At 38.7% G+C, this 25759-nt stretch overlaps 1 protein-coding gene across 13 annotated transcripts in view; it reads left to right on the top strand.

Moving 5' to 3' along the window:
- The window catches only part of TENM4 (teneurin transmembrane protein 4), a 1544468-nt gene that overhangs the window by 1043628 nt on the left and 475081 nt on the right, over positions 1–25759 (top strand). The gene's annotated exons all lie outside the window — the stretch shown is intronic.

Here is a 25759-nt window from a genome sequence, read left to right as displayed (position 1 = left end):
CAGCTTTTTACTTTTGCACACTCCTAGTACAAGTAAAGATAATAGTTCCTTTTTTGCAAAACAAATAAAATGTATGTTGACTTTCAACTTTATCTTGAATGCCACCAACAGTTTTGCTGAATGAGAGTAACCACCACTGATTTTACAATATCATGTGGATCTAGTACGTCTGACTCATCTAGTGATGCTGCATAAGATCTCTTTTAGAACTGTATTATCCCACATAAAACAGTATTTGTGTGTAACAATTAATAAATAGAACTTGCCAATTGCAGAATGTTGTACCTCTGTTTTACAAATGAGTGTCCACCCCAAATTATTTCAAAGAGAACAAAAGAAAATCAATAGAAATTTGAATTACTCTTACAGTGCTACATACATCAAGACTTTAAGTAGCCATGGATAAAGATTTAGAAACACAATTAAGTATATTTCTACAACTTGTAGAAACTGTACAGGAACACTGTACTTAAAAGTACAGAAACAAACAAAGAAGATCTGTAGTGGCTTGACTTGTAAGGACGAGACTAAGAGTCCTATGACATTTCTGATTTTGAAATCCATCACAGGGGAATGTCTTTACTCAGACAGAGTTCAAAGTATAGCTTTATGTTTCAAGAATGCTGATTCTCCTCTGGATTTGAGCAATAAGCACATGCTTGTTTTCTTCCCTCAGTCCAAGCTAAAAACATGTTTCAGATTATTGTGTTTATATAGTAATGAGACTAGCCTGAATTCTTGCTGCTTTGGGCAAGTTCTTGAAAATACACGTTGTACCAGTGACAGGCAGTTTGTTCTTGATATGTCTTTATTAAAATAAATGCATTTTAAGGAATATTTAGATTTCTGACTGTAGCTGACTGATTTGGTAGAGATTGGTATAACAACATTGTCATTATATCAAGGCTCTTTTTCTTTTGGAGATTCCCAGAGGTATTGCAATAAAAGAAACTATAGCTTAGGCTCCTTCACCGTGTTAGAGGGAGAAAACAAGGTTTTTCAGAACAAATGAAAAGTATGAGGTGAAAAGAAAAGGTGAGGCAATAGTAGAGCATTCAGGTTTCCTTTCAGAAAAGAAAATAAGTGAATAGCTTCTGAGTGGAAAATGAAAGCATTGGACATTTTCTCAGATGTGCAGATATGCAAAGGATGCTGATACTGCTGGGAAGTATCTGCATATCTCCAGATATGATATTTTGTTTCATAATTTGTGTAGCATCTATCAAAATATCTTATTCCTGGAAGAAAAAGCCCTCATAAGTATCAGGACTTTCTTAAAAAGAAGAAGAATAATTCAATTGCCACAAACTGTAGTTTTTAAGAGACCTATCAACTTAACCTAGACTTTGTGACAGCTATGGAAACAAGCCAAGATTATATTAAAAAGTGATATTGTACTGGAAGTAACCATTCTTTGTCAGATGTGTTGCATATAACCTGCTGTGTGCATGGATATTTATGGATATATCTATAAAACATATGAAGTCAAGGAAGAAAAAACTTACAGGAATGTGTGCTAATATCTGTTTATCCATGCCTAAAAGATACAGCATTAATGCATTGTGCTGGCAAATAAAAGCGAAGGACACAAATGAAGGGTTATTCCCATAGTGATGCAGTAGTTCAAGGACATTTGTCAGGACTACATATCTGCTGGAAAAGAGTGGATGGGGTATTCATTCATCTTAGTTCCCTATGGTTACTATCTGCTAGTAAATCACATCTACTGTTACGTGTATGGAGAACCTTGCCCAACTGGGGAGAATTCGAGTTATTTAACCATGCCTCTCTCCACATGTCACCAGAATGGGGATTTACATTTGAAACTGGAATTAGTTTATAACCTTGCAGAAATACACAGGAGTAGTAAATGGATCTTATCAGTATGTCTGGTTAGTTTTGAGTTCCTGCAGAAACGTTGCCACTTAAGGATCTCCTCTGAGGTACTCAAATATCAGTGTGATTAGCCTGGCAGACAGACCTCTGCATTGGGGAAGCAAGGTCAGTGCTCCTGGGACAATAGGAGACATAAAGATTCAATAATAAGACCTTATTATTCTATCAAATGATGTCTGCAGAACACTTTAAAATCATTATGTGAAGGACAAAGGATACTATATAACAGAGGGGTAAAGGCTGACATTTCTACAGTGCATTTAATTAAAGAATTCCATGTAAGTCTGGCCTTTGGAAGAAAAATAATCTTTGGTTGCTTACTGGGCACATTGAACTTCCATAATAAACACCAAGGAACCATTGTAAGGCATTTACAGAATCAAGGCTATTGTATTGCCAGTGCCATGTCCTCAAACATCCTGAGGTTCAAAGATCTGTTACTACAAGTGGGGAGTTGATAAAGACAAGAAATAGCTGGTGTAGGTGATCATTTTTATTAATGCTGCCTCTCAAGCTTTTGGAGCTCTTGACATAGCTGAATTTTGGGGAGCAGATAGAATATGTTCATATAGGAATATCTTCCCTGAGCCAGTTCATGGGAAGTGTTGTGGTGCCTCTTGTTAAGTGGATGGTCAAATGAGCTCTAATTAGCATGGGTTTTATTGGTTTCTACTAAGAAATTGACATTTCATTCTGACACTTATGGCAACGCTTCAATGTGCTCAAACTGCAAATTAGCAGACTACAAATAAAGCCATTTATTGCTCCATGTCAGGGTTCATCCCTATTTTTATGGGACACAGGAGATGATTGGAAATGATCCTCAGACCATTGTATCCCTTAGGTCACACGTTGTATCCCACATGGTTTGTTCTCTCTGTGATCATATTTCTCTGCTGTCAAAAATCAAGGGAGTTGGTATGGCCTAGTGTGGAGAACAGGGCTGAGATGGGTAAAGTAATCTTACATTTACTCTAGATTTGCAAGGATTTGATAGATTGTATCAGTCCATCCTGCCCATTTATACAATGAAATTAATGAGATTGCCCAACACTCATAAAGGACACAAAGATAAATAGAAGAAAATTAACTCTTCGTAGTTTTATGGTTTAATTATATTTTCCTTTTCTCTTAATGATATGCTCTTTCCAGAAAATGGGCCCAGGATGAGAACAGGTGATATGCTCAGACCCTTGCAGCCTCCGCTGCAGAAATTAACCCCAACACCCTTTTAGTTGAAAACATAAAAGTGTTTCATTAGACATGGATCATTTCTATAGTGAATGGTTGGCATTGCTGCATGATAATTTATCAGGATTTGGGAAAGGCGTAGAATAACAGAAAATAAAGCTGATTCTAGTTTTAGAGGTGGGACAAGAGAAAAGATATTTGCTGATGTGCACAGTAATTTTTACCTCAGACATAAACCTGTTGGGAGAACTACAGTATGTGAAGTGAGACATGGAGCTCTTCTAGAAATCACAAATATCTGTAGAGATTGAATATTTATAATGTAATTTAAAGATTACCACTGTGGTAGCTTCAGATTTGAAGTCACTAATCAGTGGCTTCAGTCTATGAGAGAATAAATTGTATAATGGGTGTAAAGTGGTTAAAAAAAAAAAGAAAAATGCCAAACAATTTTTTTTTAAATTTATCACATGAAGATAATCAGATGTTTGAACAGGTTGACCAGGAAAGTTAGGTAATCTCTGTCCTTGGTGACTTTCAAATAGAGGGGCAAGTTCTTGAGCCCCCTAATCTAAGCACCTGCTTTTGACTACAGGGCTCCAGAGGTGCTGGTCAAAGCTGAATTATTTGGGATTCTAGGAAGGGAGACCATCAAAGATGAAAGTTGAAAGAAAAATCTGGAAAGATCATCTTTGTCATGGTCCAAAGGCATCTCTATAGCTACAGATGTCTTAGTGGGGCAGGGAGGTTTTCTGTTTATCTACTTTAAAGAGGGAAGAACAAGGCCACCTTCTCTGACAGCTCTTGGAAACAGTGTAAGGAGAGGTCAGCTGAATTTGCTGCCACTCATATTTAGCTTCAGCTAAACATTAGCTGAAGTTCCCTTTCTCCAAGTCATCACTTTTGTAGTGGGGATTTAGCACTACCTTTTTTGCACTAGATATCCCCATGTAAAGTAGTGGGATAAGATTTCTGACTGAAGGCTTTCCCATCTTTGCAGGTTCCCTTCATATGTAATGTCATTGCAGTCACTGTACGTGAACAGTGAAGTGAACTGTTATCAGCCACTTCAGAATATCCCTGCTAAGGAGGAGATTATTCCTTCTGTGTCCTTGACTCAGGTTGCTCATAACAGCAATATAACAGACACCACAGACAAACCCAAACTGTGTGAAGGGTCAAGATATGGGCCAAATGGCTTTCTGCATTCTTGAGTTTTTCTCCCAAAGTGTGCTGTGATTTGCTTCAACGTAAAGTAAGACTGCCAGCCAGCAGATAGATCATACAGACAACACTTACAATATTCTTTGGGATTCTCCTACCACCTGGTCCGCACTTTCTCATCTCCCCTCAGTCCTATACCTTTATCCTTTCTTGCTTTTCCTACTTGTGATTTGAGTGGAGGAAGCACATTTTTCTGCTTGTCTTCTTGTTTATGCACTACAAGAAGGTAGGACTGTAATTAGGAAATCACCAGTGTGCATATCAGGAGTGAGGTTTTTGAAGAGGGCTCCACAATATCGATTATATCTATCCTGGCCTCACAGGTAACTCTAAATTGAGCCAGAATATCAATTTCAGGCTTTTTAACCCTTACAACAGTAGGATTACTACTGTGTATGCTTCTCAGTTTTTGCTGAAGTTGGATCTAGGTAGTCAAACTGGTCTTTCCTTGGCCACTGCTCTGTTACAGTCTGTGTTGTCCTCCCTGTGTCTGGATATGTGGCATTTTTGGTCAGTTCAACTGCTATGGTTGTATGAGATGTTACTTAAAGGTTTTCTCCTGTTTCTCCTAACCCACACCTGCTGCATGAGTCCCAGTTCACCATATTTTAGTAAAACATTCACAAACATGGGGTCAAGGGTGTTTGTGGCAAAGGATTGTCTGAGCAACAATCTTCTGCTGTATCAACTTCCATTGCACTTTGGTGGCCTTCAGCTGATAGGAGGGATTTGAAGTTTTGTACCATTAGAAATAGTAAAGGAGGTTTTCACAGGGAAGAGCTTTACTATGGAGCTTGCAAAACAGATCTGCTAAGCAGTATTCTGAGTACTCTTTTTCAACACCTGTGTGGCTAGATAGCACAATCCTCAGTGTATCAGCAGGTAAAGCAATTACATATTTTAAGTTGGTCCTTAAAAGTGCACCCAGCCCTATACAAATACATTTATCCTTTGCGTACAACATGGATGCAAGACCTTTCCACCTGCCTCTTATCTTTCTATTGTAGGTAGGGCAGAAGGGAAAGATGCCTTCTGCCATGAACTCTGAATTTTGTTTGTGATCTGCAGAACAGAAACAGTTAATTCCTCTGAATGCATTCTTTTCAGTAGGGATGGTTTTTGAAAACAAAATTTAATGAAATCCAGTGTCCTTTTCATAAGATGTTTGAAGGAAATCTTGTTTGATAGCACTTGTCAATCAATTCTGCTACTGTAGGATTTTTCATTTCTTTTTTGCCCCCTTTTTTTTTAATTGGCATATGTTTGGAAGGACACAAACAAATTACAAGCTGGTATTTTAACTAGGATATTGTGAAATATTCTCTAAATTCTTGAATCTCCCTGCTGATAAAGATAAATAAATTGCAAAGTCTATATTAATAGGGCCAAGGGGCAAAAGCATGATAAAAGCTTCAAAATGCTTATGTAAAAATGATCTCTGAGTATGTTGAGAGAATGCTTTTTGAAATCATATTTACCCTATTATTAATAAGTTTTCAAAATAGAGGCAAGATACTGCAAACTCTAAAATTATCAGACAATTAATTTGCCTTTTCTCTCCAAGAAGTCAAACTCAAAATAAACAGATATTTACCCTTCCAACATTGGATGTTCCCTTTGCATTAAGTAGTTAGAATATTTCTAGCAGTTTCCAGTGTTTTAGTAGAAATGTTTTAGTATAAGCAGAGTATTTTCAAAAATCAGATTTAGGACATATATAAAAGTCTGCAGCAATGTTTCCTACTGACTCTGCCATTTATTTCCATTTCATTGTAGAGTGAAATGTTCAGCTATTTTACATTTGCTGGTGTTTCTTTAATCAGTTGCACTGCACTTACGATTTAGTTATCTAGGGTTTCATTCTCCATCCTTGGAAGTGTTCAAAGCCATGTGAAAAGAGCTTCAAGCAACATGGTCTAGTGGAATGTATCCCTGCCCATGGCAGAGGGGTTGGGACTAGGTGTTCTTTAAAGTCCCTTCCAACCCAAACCATTCTATGATTCTGTGATTTATCATTCTCAGTTAACCTCAGACCTGCTATTTCAAACCATTGGTACACAACTTAAACAGGACTTCATGAAGAATCCAGCTTAAATAACGTCATGCAGGCTGTGTAACAATAGGTGAAAGTATGTGTGTTATGTGTAGGGCCAAAGGATTGCTAAGCACCTTTAGCAGAAGAATTATTATGTACAAGGAAACAAATTTCTTGTCAGCCAGTGCAACAGTATCTTAGATTGTGGCATTTTCTATCAATAGTCATATGAGGTAGAAGGATTCATTTTAAATTCAAACATTGCAGTCCACCAGATTAACAAGCTATATTTGTGAAATAATAACTCCCTGAATGTGTTTTTTAGCTCAGGAGAATGGGCACTGATATTGAACAGGTGTCTTTTTTCAGGATCTCGTGGTGATATATGGCACACTATTTGCCGTGATATTGATGTACATGGAGCCAGACTGACGGATGGGTTCGGCACACATAAAGCCTGCAAGTTTCTACTCCAGTGTACAGTTCTATAAAAGCATGGAGGGATATTTTGCTGGGAGGTTCTTAAGTTCAGAGATTTGTGTTCTCTCTTCTCTTTGTTGATGAGTGGAAATGTGAATACATGTGCAGTCTTCAGATGCTCTTTAAAAATAAACAAACATCAAGAACAGAGGAAGGCTTAAAATTTCATCAGGTTTAAGCATCAGCAAGGATAGTTAACTAGGCATTATGAGTCTCTGGTTTGCTCAAATGGCTTAAGAAGGTAGAAATTTTGATGGGAAAAAATGTGACTTGAGTAAAATTTTGTGATAAAATATTTTTTAAAAATGTTTTCAGGGAGAAAACTAGAACACCTTTTCTTTTCCCCTGTCTCTCACATGTTCAACTTTCTGATACCAAGATGAAATTGAGTTTGTGCTCACCATGTGTTCACAGTGACCCTAACAATTTCTGCTGATTCTTAGACTCTGTTGTAAAACAAATGGACTGTTCTTTCATACTTTGAGCAGGAAAAATCTAGGCAAGACCAAGGTTAGTGCATCTTGACTGAGGGCTTCTCTGTCCTCCATATAGGTGCAATGCTTCCATTGTACTCCTGTAAAGGAAGTCATGCACCTCTTCCCAACGGGAATAATTGGCTGCTAGCCTAAGTAAGCCTTATACCACTCCTATTGTTCTTCCCCTGTTGTAAGGAAAATAAGTTGCATAGAATTGTCACACTTTTAAGTTAGTTTAATAGGAAATTGAGTGCCATAAAAGTACAGCCATATGGTTAACTAACTGCCTCAGAATTTACCAAGGTATGTAGGTAAAGAAATGTGTTCTTGTATTTTAAAAGTCTGAAACACTGGTTCTGCACAATGCAGAAAGGCAATGATGGTAAGATACAGCCCTGCCATCTCATCAGGGAGCTTCAGCTCCACAGCCATTTTATAATAATTTAAAGCCACAGCTGTCTAATTGTTTTAGAAAAAAGAATAAATCACTAGGCCTTTCAGCATTCAGGATGAATATTTGGGCTACATTGAACACCATGATCTCTAGAGGTCTCCTAGCGGACCCTCAAGAGACTAGGATGCTTTTAGCAAGACAACATTTATTTTGCCATGGAAATACATACAGCCATGTTCCTGTTCAGCTGTTGCGAGGGAGAGCACTACAGAAGTGTGTCTAAAGGACAAAACATTGGGATTTGATTGGCTGCAAAACATCACAAATGTGAATCTGAATTAGTAATTAATTGTATCAGACCAATGCTTGGCCAGGCCTATAAGCAGGTTTGTTTTTATTTCATCAAGCTTCATATGTTAGTGCTGGCGACAGGCAGGGGGCAAAGCGAAAGGCACCACATCCCCAGCACTGTTGGCCACCAAAACAATAATAAAGGAAGACCTGAGAGAGCTGAATTTATTTTAAAAAAAAAAAAAAAAAAAGGAAAAGAGCAGCTTAATTTCTTCCCACGTTCGGAAGCTACTTTTCAATAAACAAATTCAATAAATAAATATTTACAGCCAGATTTGCCCTAAAGGTTCAGTAGATTATCTATAAGTATAAGCTCATATCTAGTGTCTCTGAGATTCCTTAAAAAGTTATTTTAGTTAGGTTTTCCTTTGTTGTTATGAAACATCTCTCCTAGAACCTGAATATTAAAGGATTTTGAATCATTTTATTCACTGGGTTAGGGCACTATATCTGCAAGAGTGCTCCACTTTTCCTTCATCTGCAAAACCCTTGGTTACAAAACAAGCACCAATTATTTTTCTGGATATATTGCAGAGAAGGAATTTAGCTTTAGAAAGACGAGCAAAATTAAAGTTACAGCTCTGGGAAGAATGCCAATCTTTAGTATTATTAATAATTCCATTGTTTTTAATTCACTTATAATTACCTAAGTTGATTTTTCTTTATTGCTAATTAACAAATACTTAATTGCTTTAGCAATTCACTAATGTTCTTGATGACAAAATATTTAAAAGAGGATGCAGTGTAGAGAATGGCTTTAAGGGGTTTTGAAGGTTTTTTTTTTTTCACATTGTAGTTACTTAATGCCAACCAGCATTTATGATCTACAAAAATCCCTTGTTTTTAGAGAAGCTGTGTCTTGAAAAATAACTAAAGGTTAATTATTGTATCTATCCCAACTATAATAAGTCATAAGCAATATATTAAATTTAAAAGCCTGTATAAAAACCCCCACAACTCCAAGTGACCCAGACAATTAGATCAGCAACCTAATCTAATGGTTTCATAATTTCAAAGATTTTTGAGGTCACAGAAACCATTAGCTCCTCCACCTTGACCTCCTATTTAATGGAGGTGATGGAATTTCATTCATTCCCAGTTGGAGCCTAACAACTTCTGTGGACAACTCTTATCTTCGGGAGACGCACTGAGCACATTAAGAGACTGAGATCCCACCATGACTGTGGCAACTGTGCTGTAAGTGGTTAAGTGCATTCATTGTTAAGCATCCATACATTTTTCTTGGTATAAATTTTTTTAACTTTACCTTTTGATCCCTGATTTGTGCCTTTCAATACTAAATAGAGCATGCTCCAGTGTCTGTATCATCCTCTTGGATTTATTTGTGTAGCCAAAGAAGGTTTTCTCTTCATGTCTTTCCTAGTACCTTTACTTTTCTTTGCATTTCATTTATCTGGGGCAGGGGAAGTTAGTTGATCAGTTCCTCTATTGATTTCAGTGTGATTCTTATTTCTAGCACACTGTCTGGCAAATTTTGAGGACTTAATTTTTTAAACATTTTTCTTTAATTAACATGGGAAAATCATTTCAGTTTCTCCCAACACTGCTCTTTACTAAAAGCTGCAATTTAATTTTGAATTCCTGGGCAATATCTTTATAAAATTAAAATGAGACCCTTCATTGTGACACAGTCACAAACAAAAGCCTGTCAGTTAAAAAAAATATGTTTATTGGTCACCTGGTTTGCTCCTACAACTGCTGATAACAAGCAGATGGGAAAGAGCGTACTTTAGCCAACTTTTACCTTCAGCCCAAGTGTTTCTCATTAATGTGTAGCTACTGATCCTATGTGAAAAGAATTCTTTTCTGGTATTTCTATGTTAGAACCACAAGAGCCGTGATTTAATAGACGTGCTTATAGCACATTATACGTTACAGGAGTCTTTTCAAAGATTTCAAAGCCACATCTTGACAGTTTCATTTTTTTTAAGAGATGCCTTTAATAACCATTTCTTGCTGACTTAAGAAATGAGGGAGCAAAGTGTAACTTCAAAGTGTTGGCAAAATAATATGAATTATACAAATGTAGTTGTAAAGTTGTTTCCAGTTACAGTAGTAGTAACTCAAGACTGATAGCTGGTTTCCTCTTTCACAAGGGTTTCCAATTTAAAACACCATCTTTTGGAGTTGTTCCACACTATATTACTACTCTAGAACAAACCAGTTCGTTCAACTGTATTTTCTAAAAATATTGGGAGCAAAATAAGAAACAATACAAAAATATATGAATGAGTATACTAAGTAGGTAAGATACTTCCAGCTCTTTCGGTAAAGTGCTGAAAGACATAATTACCACAAGTGGAATTAAACAGGTTTATAAAAATTTGCATCTGAACATTAGGACCCATGTATCTCACAGTAGAGAATTGAAAAATCCAATAGGAACTTTTACATATATGCTATTATATGATGTTTTTGCCTGCTATGCATTATGGCAAAGTGAAAGAAAGTAATGAAAGATATTAATATTTAAGTAGTGAATCATACATTATTAATGGTATTTTAAGTGGCATTAATTAAGACCCCTACATACCTTTTCCCATCCTTTCTCTATGTTGCTGATCAAACTAATCATGTAACCTTACTGTACCATTGACCTTTCACCAGATGCGTAATTATTATTAATTATTATTCTTACTGCTGGCACCAGGACCACAAAACTTTTTCTTTCAGTGCTGTTTTCAGAGTTGCAAAATGTTGAACTAATGCAGAAAAACCTATGGACTCCTGTAGGCTTTTTCTTTTATTCCCCTTTTTCTCCCTCAGGTATTAATTTTTTTTCCTATTGTCCATTTTCTTGCTGTTGATCTTTCCTTCTTCTTTTCTTCCAACAACACGGGTAGATTTATAACACTGGGAAGGAAATATTTTTAGTGATGAGGACACTAAGGACCAGGCACAGATTATCTGCAATGGTTGTGGAGTTTCCATCATTCTGAGAGCAAGTTAAACAAACATCAGTCAGGCCTGACCTCCCTGTAGTTAAGCCTGCCTTGGAGCAAGGGGATGGACTGGATGACCTCTAGACATCTTTTATGGCCCTGGGTTTCCATGAGGGGAATAAAACAGCTTGGGCTCACCACCCATTCCTTGCTGAGACCTGGTCTGTCCTGTGCTCACATACCTTGCAGTGCTGTAGAAGTCCAGGGAGCATCCTGACCTTGCCTAAAATACAACACATAACTGACTGTAGATATGGGCTGTAGCACATAAATACACATACATAGCACATATGTATAGATGTGGTGCTTAGGGACACGGTTTGGTGGTGGACTTGGCAGTTCTGGGTTAACGGTTGGTCACAGTGATCTTAGAGGTCTTTTCAAACTTAAATGATTCTGTGCTTCTACGAATTCTCCCCCAAGTCCTGCAAGTATATTGACAAAAAGAGGACTGAATGATGATTTTAAGTGATCTTCTGAGATCACTTTTCAATATGCTTCTTTTTCCTCTTGGTCATCTGCAGTAGAATTCATAAAGAGAAATGGTTTGCTGGCAAAGTGGTAGGATGCAAATAGAAACACAGCAATCTCTTTACACTGTTGTAAAGATTTTAAAAGGTGAGTTCCTGCTAATTTTGAAGATTGTGCATAATCCTATGGCCAGAAAGGGACTATATGCTCTAGCAAGGCCTATTTGTTAGTCTTTTTGGGCTAGCAAATACTTTGTGTATTCAAAGTAGTCCCCTTTCTTTCTCCAAGAGCAACACCTGATCCTGTTGCGTGACCTGAGAATTTGTGTGTTTCTCATCTTTACACACTCTGTGATTGGTCATAGTCCTGACAAGTAATGGAAATAAAATCAACAGGTTCACTGTTGCAAAGTGACTTTTCCCTTACTCTCCCCTTTTGCTGCTTCCATCCTCTGTCCTGTAAGAGGCTTTGATGAAGAGACTGAAGGGGTAAAACTCAACTCCCCATCCCCGATCTCTCACAACAGAGGCAGGTGTTGCATTATGCAGGGGGAGTGTGCTCTTCAGTAATACTATCCTGGGAATTATCTTAGAGAGATTGACCTGTGAATAATAGCCAAGCCTCAGGGTTAGCCCCACAGTAATTATCTGCTAGACATTTTCACTAGCCATATCCTTTCAGGTCAGGAGGCAAACATGAGGACTCACATCCATACTTCACGGCAAATTATTATTCAATTACAGTGACTTTTCAACCTCACCAAATGTAAATTGAATTGTCCTTCCTTTCAGATATTTATTTGTATGAAAAATTCCAGGGAATTTAAAATGCAAGATGCATAAGCAGCCCAGACAGTATGAAGAGTCTGGGACTGTAATTAAATACTTAAAAATTTTTCCATACAATCATTTTTGGAGGTATCTATGCTTCAGAGAAAAAGGCTGTGTCTTCATAGCAACTTAAGTTATTCAATGTCAGGCATTTTTGAGCAAGCCATTTTCTGAAAAAGAAGTCACTCAGTATAAGCATCTTCTTGCACAGAGAGGATATATTAAGGAGAATAAGATAGTCATGGAGCAGCAACTCCTGAGTTGTATTAGCTTGGCTCTATCCTAAGATGCACTCCCTGGCTGGGATTCATCCCAGCCGGAGGGAGCCGGCAGTAGGAGATTCTTTCCATTAACAATCTCACGAGATGCATGTGGCTAGCTCACGTGAAGGTGTACTCGATATCCAAAGTTTAATGAGAGAGAAATCCTACCCAGGTGTGCCTGGAGGAGTTCACAGTAAGTGTCTCTCTGACCTACACTCATTTTTTGCTGGAACTTGCTTGGTAAAACCCTAATTGTAAAGTCAGCTCTTGGAGACAGAGTCCTGATGGGGTGAGGTACCATAGCTCAGTAAGATGTAAAAGGCTATACAAAGCTTGGGAAAAAGGAGTTGGATGTCATGGTAGCTCTTTTTCTGTGAGAGAAAACATTTTACCATTATCATGCACAGGCAGTAGAGACCTGTACTTGGTTAACAGCTTTTGGATAATATAAATTCTTTTATTCTATCAAGGTTATCAGCATGAAAACCTATTGAAGTGAATACTTAAATGGACATAATCCACTTCAAATCATAACTTGCAGGTATCTTTCTTCATCTGACTTATTGAAGGAATGCCATAGACCATGGAGAGGGAATTAATTTGAAAATACACTTGACTTGTTGTTAGTTATTGCTATTCTATGTTTGATTTTGATTTTGCATGCAGCTTAGCCTGCATAGGGAAAAATCAATAAAATCTGTTTCAGTTTTGTTTATACTCTGCTTCTCCCTCTGGCTGCACAAGTAGTAGTGGTTACATATCAGGGTCTATTCCAGGACATGTATGTCTAAAAACAGGAGGTTTTAATTTGATTTTTTTTTTCATCCTGGGTTTTATAAAGGTTTTGTTTTGAGATAGTATGAAAGAGGTTTCTTAACAAAATATAAGTTTATTTTGGAAAGGAAGATGACAGAAACTCAGCCTAGATTAGGTACATCTGATCAAATGTAAATATTCACAGCTGAGACAGTCATCACAGACTGTTTTTTCAGTCAGTGGAGAGAAACAAGCACATCCAGGGTGAAAGATTTTGATTTCAAAAGGCACACCTAAAATAAAAACACATAATATGTGCCTAAAATCCTCTGCTTCTCCCTGGGGATTAAAAAGGAGCCCAGGGTGACAAGTTTGCATAGACACTGGAGAGACCTAAATTATATGATTTTCCTTCCCATCTGCATGGGATCTCTCTCTATCACTCATGCTGGAATTGCTCCACTGCACAGGAAAGACACCATTCCCTGGGTGAGAAAACAGGGCTAGAGATAAGTCTCTTAAAGACTCAGCTACATGCTAACGATCCCATTCTTGCTGGTAGCTTGGCTGCCTTGTGTTCTTGCCTGCAAAGGTGAAAAGCTTCAACAAGGAGGAAAGAGAGCATCCTTTAAATTGGTTCTGAGATCATTCAATAGGGAAGAGGTAAGGTCCTATGTTAGCAGAACCCCTTTCTCACCTCTACTTGTGGAGCAAGTTTTAAATGTAAATCTATTTCCTTTGTGACAGTTTAGGTCAATATGTTTCTGCATAAAAGAGTAGGGAACAGTGCAGTGTGCCATTGTCCATGTCTTTGAAGAAAAAAGAGAGAGTTACAAAAGGGTTATAGATACGCAGGCTATGGCCAACCTACGAACCTCAAGATGAACCAAATCATTTCAGTTTTTAAGCCATGAATGTGGGCAGAGCCGAAGAGACCTACTCTCTGTAGTGACATCCTCTGCTCTCTTTCTGGAGAGAACTGTGACTTTATAAATTTTATGCACGATCTCGACAGGTAGCAAAGAAAAAACAGAAATACATTTTTAGTGTACTTTCAGACATGACACAGGGGTCCTTGCTGCAGTGGAAAATACGTAAGAGAGGTTTCAGAGAGTAAAGCTTGAAAATGACTGTGCAGAGGAAGCGTAAAAAGGCAACTCTAACTGTAAGTTCATCCTTTCTCTGCCAGATAGAACAAACTTGTATTGAGTCTGTGTGAACCTTAATTCCTTACTGATGATATGTCCTGATCGTATAGTTAATGATTGTACAAATATATAGTATTTCGGATTGGTCTGTTTGTTTGTTATATATTGTGGTGTGACATCAATATATTTTAAGAACTCTCTCCTCCAGGGAAGAAAAACTGGAAACTAGAAAAACATTGATAAAATATTTCAGTGGCTTGATAGAAACTGTCGGTTTAAGCCTGTTGGCTTAAATGTAAAGGAACCAAGGAAAACTCCAACCTCCACAAAGGAAAACATGTCCAAGTAAAATGTTTTGTTAATCCCATTCCTTTTTTTTTTCCTCTTCAGTTTTGCAGCTGCTTTGTTAGTGAAAAGAAAAACAGTAAACAGGCTCACTCAAGTCAGTCCAAGCTATAGTTTCTCCTTTTTAATTTTTTGAGATTCAGGTTGTGACTCAAAAAGGGAAACAAAGTTTCTTGCAAAACGCCTTTAATAGCATAAACCAATGGCTGTAGTATAAGTTACTGATAATGACAGTGTGTTGCATTTTAATCTTACAGTGAAATATGTTATTACTTTATTTTAGACTTGAGGCAAAGTTTATCCTCATGATGAACTTATGCTGGTTAGAGTGACTGCATGCATGAGGTTCTCTGTATGGAAATGTTACCTTGAAAATATATAGGGAAAACTGGAAAATCAAAAGACAATGATGTCAGCAATGACAAAAAGCCAGCAGAGCAGCAGTCAATAAAGTGTTGGCTGGGGAATAAAATTTGATTATTAAATTCAATTAAGTGAAGTAAGACTATAACTTTTTACACATGGATAAGGAAATGTTTGCTGCAGCAGTGTGGAAGTAGTAATAATACTAATTCCCATAAGGAATTCTGTATTCTACTGCAGCATAAATATTTTCTCATAATAATAATAATTTTAAAAAGCAGCCATCCTGGCTAGATTTTTGTGAAGTAAGGTGATTTAATCAATACCGATTGGAGTGATGTGAAATCAAGCTGAGCTTTTGAGTAAACATTTACCATCATGATTTAAAAGACAATAAAAAAAAAGTTTTGATTTTCAAGGAAAAAGGGAGTAGAACTGTTTAGAATACTTAGCCTTTAAATAATTTAATTGTTTCTTTGTATTTCTGTGCCTTAATTAGTAAAAAAATAGAAATCAATTCTGACTATTTCAATGAGGAGAAAAAGTAGACAAAAGGTTAAACCTTACAAAGCAGTATGTGAAAGCTAAGAAGAGGGGAAGAAGACGTGATAGCTCAGAGGTTAAAAAAAGCATCATTGTAAGCTTCACTGGTTAAAAAAATTGAATTTTTGTAATTCTTTGGCTATGATATCAGACAGGGCTTATAGTAATCCTCATAGAAGATAGATGATCTATAGGTATTTAATATATTCATGAAAGTTGTTCAGGGAATTGGCAGAATTCAGAGCCTGGAGTAGGGAGTCCATGTGAGTGTTGCTGAGCCAGAGCCCCCATTGATTTACAAATCCAGTGTGCAGAAATATGTGCAAACCAGCACCTGTGCCAGGCAACTGCACTGTGTATATCAACACATGTCAAAACCGGCCTTTCATTAGTTCCCACCTCGGGCTGTGTTGGATGCACCAGGAAATGCATGTCCGAAAGTTGGACATGACTCATAAGAAAACAGGTGAGCAACCCTGATGCTGTCACTGCCACACCTGGCAACAACTTTATTATGCCTGACATGTCTTGTGGCTGGACTCAAACTCCTTTTGTCCTCTGCAGCAGAGTGAAGGCAAGTCCTCCACCCCATCATGCTATTACAGCCAACCTTGCAGCAAAATAGGAAAAGGTTGCCTAGATTTATCAACTAATGGACTGGCATCTGTTTCTGTTTTTCTGCTGGCAAGCTTTTTGCCTTTTGGCCTTTGCTGTGCATAGGAAGGATAAGACTTTAGATACAGAGGGCAGGACCTCAGGTTGAGCACCAGGAGACGGAGGAACTGCTTTTCTTGATCAGAGTTTTCCAATCTTGTTTGACACCCAGCAGTCCCTGACTACTTAAAGGCTCTGAAGAGTTGAATATTTGACCTTACCCTGATGTCTAAATTACTATTTAATTGCTTTATTTGTAAGGCAAGAAACTGTATACCTCTTCCACATTCTCAATGAGTAGCTAATTAGAGAAGATGTGAGGTTTTCCTACCAGCAGTTTATCGAGATGACTGTGCTGAGATCTATAACTGTGATACAAGTAAATGGTCCTTCTTGCATTGATACAAAGAGTGGTGAAGCTGATGCAAACCAGCTGGGCCTGGTCTTACAGTTTATTTAACAGTAAACTATCTAAAAATATTGATTTGCACTGTCTGTGCTTCTGCTCTGTGCCTCTGACCCGTGGCCTCCTCTTGTGTAAACACACATTCTTTGGTTGGTGAGAGACATAATGATGGTCTGGTTCCATAAGCTGAAGTCAGGTTTGTTTAAAAAGCCTCTCCGAGGACACTTCACCCACTGATGGTCCTTATAAATCTGACACTAATAACAACATTGTGACCTGCATGGCAATGTGGTAGTACTGACCCAAAAAAGCACAGGCTCAAACAACATAAAGATCATTTTAACACGTTAACATTTATAAACTAAGAGATTTTGAAGTTTTAAGTTGCAATGTAGAAAAGCTGCTTCAGTGCTGTGGAGCTGCACTGGAAGGGACTGGTTCAGTACAGAGGACCAATTAGCACTTACCTTGGCCAGGTTGTGTCTCTTGCAGTGGTGTTTGTGTGCCAAAGACGAAAGGATGTTGCTTGAATTTTAAGAGGCCTGTTCCTCTTCACCTAAAAAAAGTCAGGAGACCTGAGTGCCCCAGCAGACTGCCTAGGCACTTTAGTGCCTAGGATCCAATCCTGCCAAGAGACCCAGATAAGGACAGAATAACTGAGTGCCATATGTACAGGTATTTCTGGGGTACAGATATTTGGAAATATTTAGGAATTATTTATTTGCTGCAAAGATGAATCTAGGTCTTGGTGAGACACTGTGCCATGGACTGAGGTTAGAACTGGGGCCTCTTATTGCTGCTGGTGGTAGGAGGGGAGGAGGAAGATCCTTAGTCATAGAAGGGCAACTTATGTGCTCAGATGAGCCTTTTCTAGCTAATTCTGTCAAAAGCTTCCCTTCTCATTTGTTCCTACTAAAAAGGTAGAACTTGCTTTTATTGGACAAGGCCAGAGGGCTGTTAGAGAATGCATAAGGACTAGACTGTGGTAGGATTATCTCTTGCCCTTCAGCATACTGTCTCTGTAGAAGGGATATAAATCATTTCAGTCCCACTAGCTTTACATTTCAAGCTAGACCGCACATATATTTCAGTTCTCACAGAAATAATCAGTCCCTCCAGATTTTAATGAAGGACTGTATATCAACCTCCTGCTGGAGCTGGTTAAAAAAAGGCTGCATGTCTCCTTCTACCTCTGAACCTGAATGTGCAGTAGGTTGTCAGAGGCACTCCACACTTTCTTGATCAAAGGCACATAGAACCTAACATGTTGGGTAGGAGTTACTGCACAAACCTAGGCACTTGAAAGAGATGCATCTTTAACCAGACCAGATCCATTTCATATGTTGCAATAGGCTGCCCAGGCAAGTGGTGGAATCATCATCCTTGGAAGTGTTCAAAACACATACGAATGTGACACTTGGGGATATGGTTTTGTGGTGAGTATGACAGTGCTGGGTTAACAGTTGGACTCGATGATCTTAGAGATCTTTTCCAACCTCAGCCATTCTGTGATTCTATTTCCCCTCTGTGCCCTGATCTAATAAATTACCTTCTGGAGAAACCTGTTTCCACTGGGTTGAAATAAAAGCCAAGTGAGACTAACATGTACACAGAGGTCTAACATAAATTGATCACCTGCCTATTCAAGAAACCAATATGAGTATACATTGTATTCAAAACTCTTTAATGCCCTGTGTTTGGATTTGAATACTCAAAACCTTTGTATCTTTCTGAAAAGATCAGCTGGATTAAAAGATAAGTGAAAGTAATATGTAAAATTTCTGACATTGAAGAAAGTTGAAGGGAAATGTCCACCGAGCCACATTTTTGGGTATTAGGAAAGCAGTGAAATTCTGCATCTCTGGATGCAAATATACAGGTGGTTTCATCTGTGAATTTTAAACCCACCAGTAAAAAGCAGAGCTAACATCCTTGTACCCTGCTACAGAGACACTGAGATCCTTGTCACTTATTAAAGTTTTATTTTGTTCCCCCACGAACAAGGCAATTAATTATTTAGCAAACCAATCGATCAGGGGTTAGATGTACTAATCAAACACATTTCAGCTGCTAAGTATTGCTCACTTAAGACATTGATCAGCTGTAGGATGCTCTGTAGACCATTTAGATGAGTATTTTCTGACAATGTGCTTTAAACCCCCTTGAGGTCAAATCTTTGACACCGTCTGCTGGACCATGTGGAAGTTTGAATGCCAGACTGTCTGACAGACTGTAATTATTTTCTGTCCTGATGCCCTTTCTGCAGTCATTAGGGGATCAAATTTCTGAGAAAGCCAGAAAAGTTCCTTGTACTGCAAGCAGCTAATGGCCTGAAAATGAGCCTCTTTTGTTATGTTGATGATTTGCCACTGGATGTTGTTTGAAGCCCAGGATCGATTATTTAAGGCTAACTCCATTGGTATCATGTATTCTTGGTCTTGTGCAGCTCTTTGCTTTCTTGCCATTTCCCTTATGCTGAAAGATGTGTGGTCTGTACTGAAGCGCTTTTGGTCTGCTGGTGGTACCTTCAGCTGCTCTGGTAAGGACAGATGTCAGTGGGGAGCCCCACAGGAGTGCTGATCCAGGACTCTCCAGCAAAATGCTGAATGAGCATGAGGAAGTCAAGATTTTCTGCCTTTCAAGACAATGCCCTGCCTGTTCACAGAAATAGCTAAGAGAAATTAAGACGACATTTCTCAATAAATAATTGAAGAATGAGAGACATTGTTTGCAGTCCTAACATGACTGCAAATTTAGGCTATTGCCTAGCAAGTTACTATACGAATTCTCCTTACGTTGACCCCTGTGGTAATTGGAATTTCAATTATTCATTTTCAATTACAAGCATAGCATGATGATCACAAATGTCATTAAGTATTAAATTACTTCTAATGATGGATGGATGGATAGAAGAATAGATAGATGCCTCTCCAGATCCTTTCTTTATTTAATGCTGGTAAAACAAGCTCATGGTTTTTACAGAAGATCTTTTTAAAATACTAAAAAGATGGTAAAGTGCCATTTATTTGCAGCAGATAAAACCTTGTTAATACACATTACCTGAGCTCAGCATTAAGTTTTCATCCTCTCTGTCATTAAGATGAGTGGTCCCCAGTGTGTGTGTACACAAAGGCGGGTACCTTGGCCTGAAACGAGTGGCACGGCAGAGGGAGGCCATTTGCTTCCTGCCTTATTAGAGATGATATCCCGGTGCTCATAATTGGAATCTTAGTTTAACAGCGTGCTCAGTGCCTTTCCATCGTACATTTGCACACAGAGTGAGCTCAGTCACACAACATATTTTAGCAGCCTGGAATCATAGAATCACAGAATGGTTTGGGTTTGAAAGGATCTTAAAGATCATCTAGTTTCAACCCCCCCTGCCATGGGCAGGAACATCTTCCACTGGACCAGGTTGCTCCAAGCCCTGTCCAACATGGTTTTAAACACTTTCAGGATGGGGCAACCACTCTGGGCAACCTGTGACTGTGCCTCACCACTTTCACAATAAAGAATTTCCTCCTAATATCTAATCTAAATCTCTTTTTTTCAGATTAAAACCATTCCCACTTGTCCTATCATTCCATGCCCTTGTCAAAAGTCCCTCTCCAGCTGTTTTGTAGCCCACTTAGGTACTGGAAGATGCTGTAACATCACTCTGGAGCCTTCTCTTCCCCAGGCTGAACAATCCCATCTCAGCCTGTGTTCCTCACAGGAGAGATGTTCCATCCTCTAATCATCTTTGTGACCTCGTCTGGACTCTCTCCAACAGGTCTATGGAAGTCTTTATCAGGAAGGAGCAATGGCAGAAATATACTTGACCTGTGTTAGATGACCCGCATTCACTTGTGTGAAACCCTGTGAGCAATTTTTATGCCTATGAACAAGAAAGAGGTTGAGAACAGGGTGTTTAGGCCAGGTTTAGCCCTGAACTAGCTCTAGAGCTGCAGGGTGTAGTGAGAGGCGGAAAACCACAGGAGTGCTCTTGCTTTGAAGCACATGCAAAGGGGCACTTACCTCCTGCCTTAGCTACATTTTGCTATTCTGCCTGTGGTATTCAGTTCACCTCAGCAGGAAAAATCTGCAAAAAGACTGAGCAGATGAGAGAGCTCAGAACTGCCAATAGGAGAACAAGAATGCAGGTTGCAGCAGGGAAGAGTTCATGCTAGCTTTCAGGGAAATAAGGACATGAAGCACTGCCTTTTGGGGTCACTTAGGCCAGGGAGCTTTGGGAGCACTGAGGAGAGACTTGCTGCAGAAGCTAGTTTAGCTTCAGATTATGATCACTTACATTAGAACTAGAAATTCCTGTTTTACATTTCTGGCATTTATTTAAAGTAGAGAGGAATCCCACCTTAGGTAAATCCTGTTTCCACTCTGTTGTAATGAACTGCTGAACAATCAGGCACCCAGTCTAAATTAGTAGCCTTGAACTATTGATTTTAACATGTGCGTGGATGCCAAACTTCTGATCTCACATTTCTTGTGCCTAATTTCCTTATTTCCAAAACTGACAATGACACAATTTGTTCAAGTGCTGCTGTGATGCTTAATTATCCTATAATTGTAAGGTACTTTCAAAATTATAATGTCTGGACATAAGTAATGCCTATAAACTGCTTGGTGTTCCTGACACAGTTATCTTTTATTCAAAACAGACATGAGACTCACAGTATTAAAATAACTTGCCCCAGCTGCATATCAGCAGGGGCATTCATTGTCAGAGTAAAGAGAGAACCTAGAGCTTTGGCTTAACTATCCCTTTTCTACCAGTCCTTAGTTTCTCATTGTCCTAGGGGAATGAGATTATTCTTATCAGATCTTCACATACAGAATTTACATTTGCCACTTCTACTGTTAACTCATGACCTTCAGCACAGGGGTATTTTTTTCATGAACACCACCCTTTCTGCTGCCCAGGTATATTTTTTTTCCATTTCCACTGCCATCTTAATGTTTCCTCTCTTCCCTCTTTGCCCCCTTTCTCTTTTTCGCAAAGATATTTATACATGTCATGACTTGGGAGCATCCTTTTGCCAGTTGCAACATGTAACCCCACTTGGCTATCGGTCCTTCAGCCTGTCTTCCTCAGGATTTATTTATATAGTTATCCACTGTCTCCATTTTCATCCTTCCTTTCCAAAACTCTTTTTGCAGTGCCCGTAGCAACAGTTGGAGAATCATCAACCCCTGAGATCATGGTTTGCTTCTGCAAGGCACAGCATCTGCAGCCCTGTCCACAGAGTCATGAAACTGATTAGAGTTGCACACACAGTCCCAGTTGTGGGTTTGTGTTGTTGCCAGCACATCCCAGGAATTGCTACCTTGCAGATTCTCCAGATGTGCTCTCATCTGAGCTGATAAATAATTCTTCAGGGATGTTGTTTTTTTTTTCCTTCCCCCTCTTCCCCCTGCTGCTAAGACCATAAAACACCAGAATGGTCACCCTCTTCTTATGCAAAAACCTACTTTCTTCACACAGAATGGTTTGGGTTGCAAGGGATCTTTAAAGGTCATTCAGTTCCAACCCCTGCCATGGGCAGAGACGCCTTCCACTAGACCACATTGCTCAGTGTTCCATCCAACCTGGCCTTGAACATTTCTGAGGATGGGTATCCACAGCTTTGCTGGGCAGCCTATGTCCATGCCTCACCTTTACCTTACAGTAAAGAATTTCATCCTAATATCTAATCTAAATCTCTCTTGTATTTTAAAACCATTCCCCTTTGTCCCATCACACATGCCCTTGTCAAGTCACTCTACAGCTCTTCTGTAGACCACTTAAGTACTGGAAGGTGCTCTAAGGTCTCCCCAGAGTCTACCACAGACTGAATAATTCCAAATCTTTCAGCCTGTCTTCAAAGCAGAGGTGCTTCAGCCCTTGGATAGTCTTTATGGCCTCCTCTGGACTTGTTCCAACAGGTCCATGTCCTTCCTCTGCTGAGAATCCCAGAGCTGGATGCAGTACTCCAGGTTGGGTCTTATCAGGGTGAAGTAGAGGGGCAACACATACCAATATTCATGATAGAATGCATCAGTACTACAGCCCTGCTGCCACTAACTTTCATAATTTTATTTGCAACCAAGTCTGAACTTCAATGTTCTTAAACAACCTGAATCTGAGAAAGCTGATTGCATTTTTTTCTGATATATTACCTAATTGCTGAGTGTCTGCAAACCTGCAATCCCAGTAAAGAAAGGAAAATAAAAAGAAAAAGAAAAAAGTGGATTATGGTTGCACAAAGAAAGTAGACTGAAAATTTCTCTACTGATAGGTCATGGTAGTCAAAAAGGCAGGGAAGCAAAATATTATATTGCATGTTTGCCAGTTATAAAAAAATATATTAAATATTGTGATTATATAACTTTGCAAATGTTCAGTATTAACTTCAGAGAGATGCAATGCAAGTAGCAGAAAAATTATGCAATTGCTTATAGTTAAGGAGTGACTTTCTATGTAATAGGAAGGAGATTGAAACAGTAATTCAGGTAGAAAAGACATATGATTAGTTAAACTTGTGTAGGAAAGGTTTTGTACTCTGTACATATTTTCCATTTAACCTGTTGGGAACCATATTTAAAAGACAAGACAAGAAGTTACCCAATGAGAGTGTGTGGCAGTAAATTTAGGCTGAATAAATACGTTTGTTTTGTTTTTGTTTGGTTTGGTTTGGTTTTGTTGTTAGTTGTTGTTTTAAAGAACAAAAACATACAATATAGGAATTGCGCCCTGGATCTCAAGGAGGGGGAAAAAAGCAAGTGCAGTTAAAATCTGAGAAAAAAGTAGTGAAAATTCAGAGATTTGTATAGAGCCATATTGTGTTCTGTAAAACAGACAGAATTGTGTGATTCTGCTAAAGAAGGGCTGGCGCTGATGGGGCTTGGATGGAAACAGAAGTGAGTTGTTAAGACAGCAAGTGAAATGCAACAACTAAACCGGCCAAGCTTGGTTCTCATTCTGCATGATGAAGGTCAATTTTACCAGACCCACATGATCCCCCACCTGTGCACCAAACCCAGGGTGTCCGGCAGTCATCCTGTTCTATCTCTCTTCCATAGAGTTGGAGAGCAATGGAGGAAAGCTTTAGAGAACTGAGAGGGAGCCCAAAACTAAGATGCAGGGAGACGGACAGACTATGTGATTTGGAGGTTACAGAGTTCACCATCTGCTGTTCATCAAAATGAAAATTGACAGAGGTTTGGCTTCAGTATGCAGGCACCAGTGCCCAGATAAACTTTTACACAGGGAGGTCTTTTCGGTCTTGCAAACTAAGGCATATCATAATTCATTGGCTGGAAGAAAAAGTTGGACAAATTCAACCTTGAAAGAATGTACAGTTTTCTAGCAGTGAGGGGAATTAAGCATCACAACACCTTAGAAGGAGAGGTGGCAGACTCATCATGATTCTGGTTCTTTGAAACAAGATTAGCTATCTTTCAAAAGGTTTAATCCACCTCCTGGGAATAGCTGTTTTGTCTGTTGGGAAGGACTTGTGAGAGATCCCTCTGGCCTTACAGTCTGTGCATCTCTGACTCATTTTGTAGATGATGAGCTGAGGCACCAAGGGTGAAATTCACCCTGCTGCAGAATGATCCAGCTACATTTGTGTACTGCCTAAATCCCTTCCTGTCCTCAAACCAGAATTGATTTTGCACTCATGGGATGCAGGCACCCTGCTTGGGACTTACCCCAAGAGATGTTCAAATCCCAAGAGTCTGTCCTGTCCCTGGAGACTGCCTGAAAGGCAGATCCCAGAGGGTTATAGGTTATGTCTTAGTATGCAAAATTGGAAGTAGGTTGGTTTAATAATCTTAGCAATAAACAGAACCCATTGAAACAGTGCTTTATATGATTTTTTTTTTGTTAATACTGCTCATGAAGCTGTGGCCACTGAGTCACAGCCTGGACAGTTTGACTCCCAAACTTAACCACCTGGTGCATATGCAGTGCATCCTTCCACCCATCTTTTTGGGCAGGCCACATCTTATATGGCTTTCATTCTCAAAGGCTGGGATTCATTTTGCTTAAACTTAAAAGTCTCCATCTAAGCTAAGCACCTTGGTCTATTTATGCTCAGTGTTAAGGAAGAGGCCCTGTTCAAGGAGGGATAGGTCACAACTATTGCAGATGTCACTTTTAAGATGTGATGAATCTTACTGCAGCAATGATCCTGGTTCTCCAAAGGTTAAAGAGGGAATCTGAAGTATAAGCTTGGTGGTCATAATTTGGTCATGTGAACCTATCAATAGTATCTCAACACTTTGGAAATTCAACCTTTACTTTATGTTTGGTTAGATAGTTATTATAGATTAACAATAATAATCAACCGTGACCCACATTATTTATTCATTTTCCTGCTCTGCTGCCTGCAACTAATTCCTATCTGGAAAATGAAGCATTTGGATGCTTAAGATTCTCTGCAAATGCTTTGGTTTGGCTTTTAAGAAGGGTCTTAGTGACAGGTACAACTATGCCAAAAATAAGTCTTAATCTTGTCTGTCTCTATATTTTGCATCATTGTGTGGCATTGTTTACATCCAGTTATTTCCAGAACTTTAAAGGGAATCTGTCATTCATTGTTACCAATTAGATGCCTTACAATATGACCTGGAAACTGTTTTCCCAACAACTTGGTGTTATTAATAACATGCATTACAGCTGGGGCGTGCCAGCAGTTCAGGAGTCACAGAGCAGCATGACAGTTTAATTTGGTACCTTGATGAGATTTCTGCCTGCAAAGTTGCACAGAATATAAAAGACTCTGCCAGTACAACATTGGTGGGAGCACTTTAAGGGATTTTCAGACTGTCTTTACTTAGTTAAAAGCATTTTTGTTTAGTGATTTGGAAAAGCATGTATTGTAGCTTAGAAAACTGGAAGGGACAGTGCTGGTCACCCTAATAATTAATAATATTATGTAAGTATTTTTATTACTACCTAGACTTTTGTAGAACAGTCAAAACAGTTCC

This window comes from Myiozetetes cayanensis, unplaced genomic scaffold, assembly GCF_022539395.1.
Source record: "Myiozetetes cayanensis isolate MyiCay16 unplaced genomic scaffold, myiCay2020 scf5-8, whole genome shotgun sequence".
In the NCBI taxonomy this organism is placed as follows: domain Eukaryota; kingdom Metazoa; phylum Chordata; class Aves; order Passeriformes; family Tyrannidae; genus Myiozetetes; species Myiozetetes cayanensis.
The sequence above is the reverse complement of the archived record's forward strand: the minus strand, read 5'-3'. Positions and strand labels throughout refer to the sequence as shown.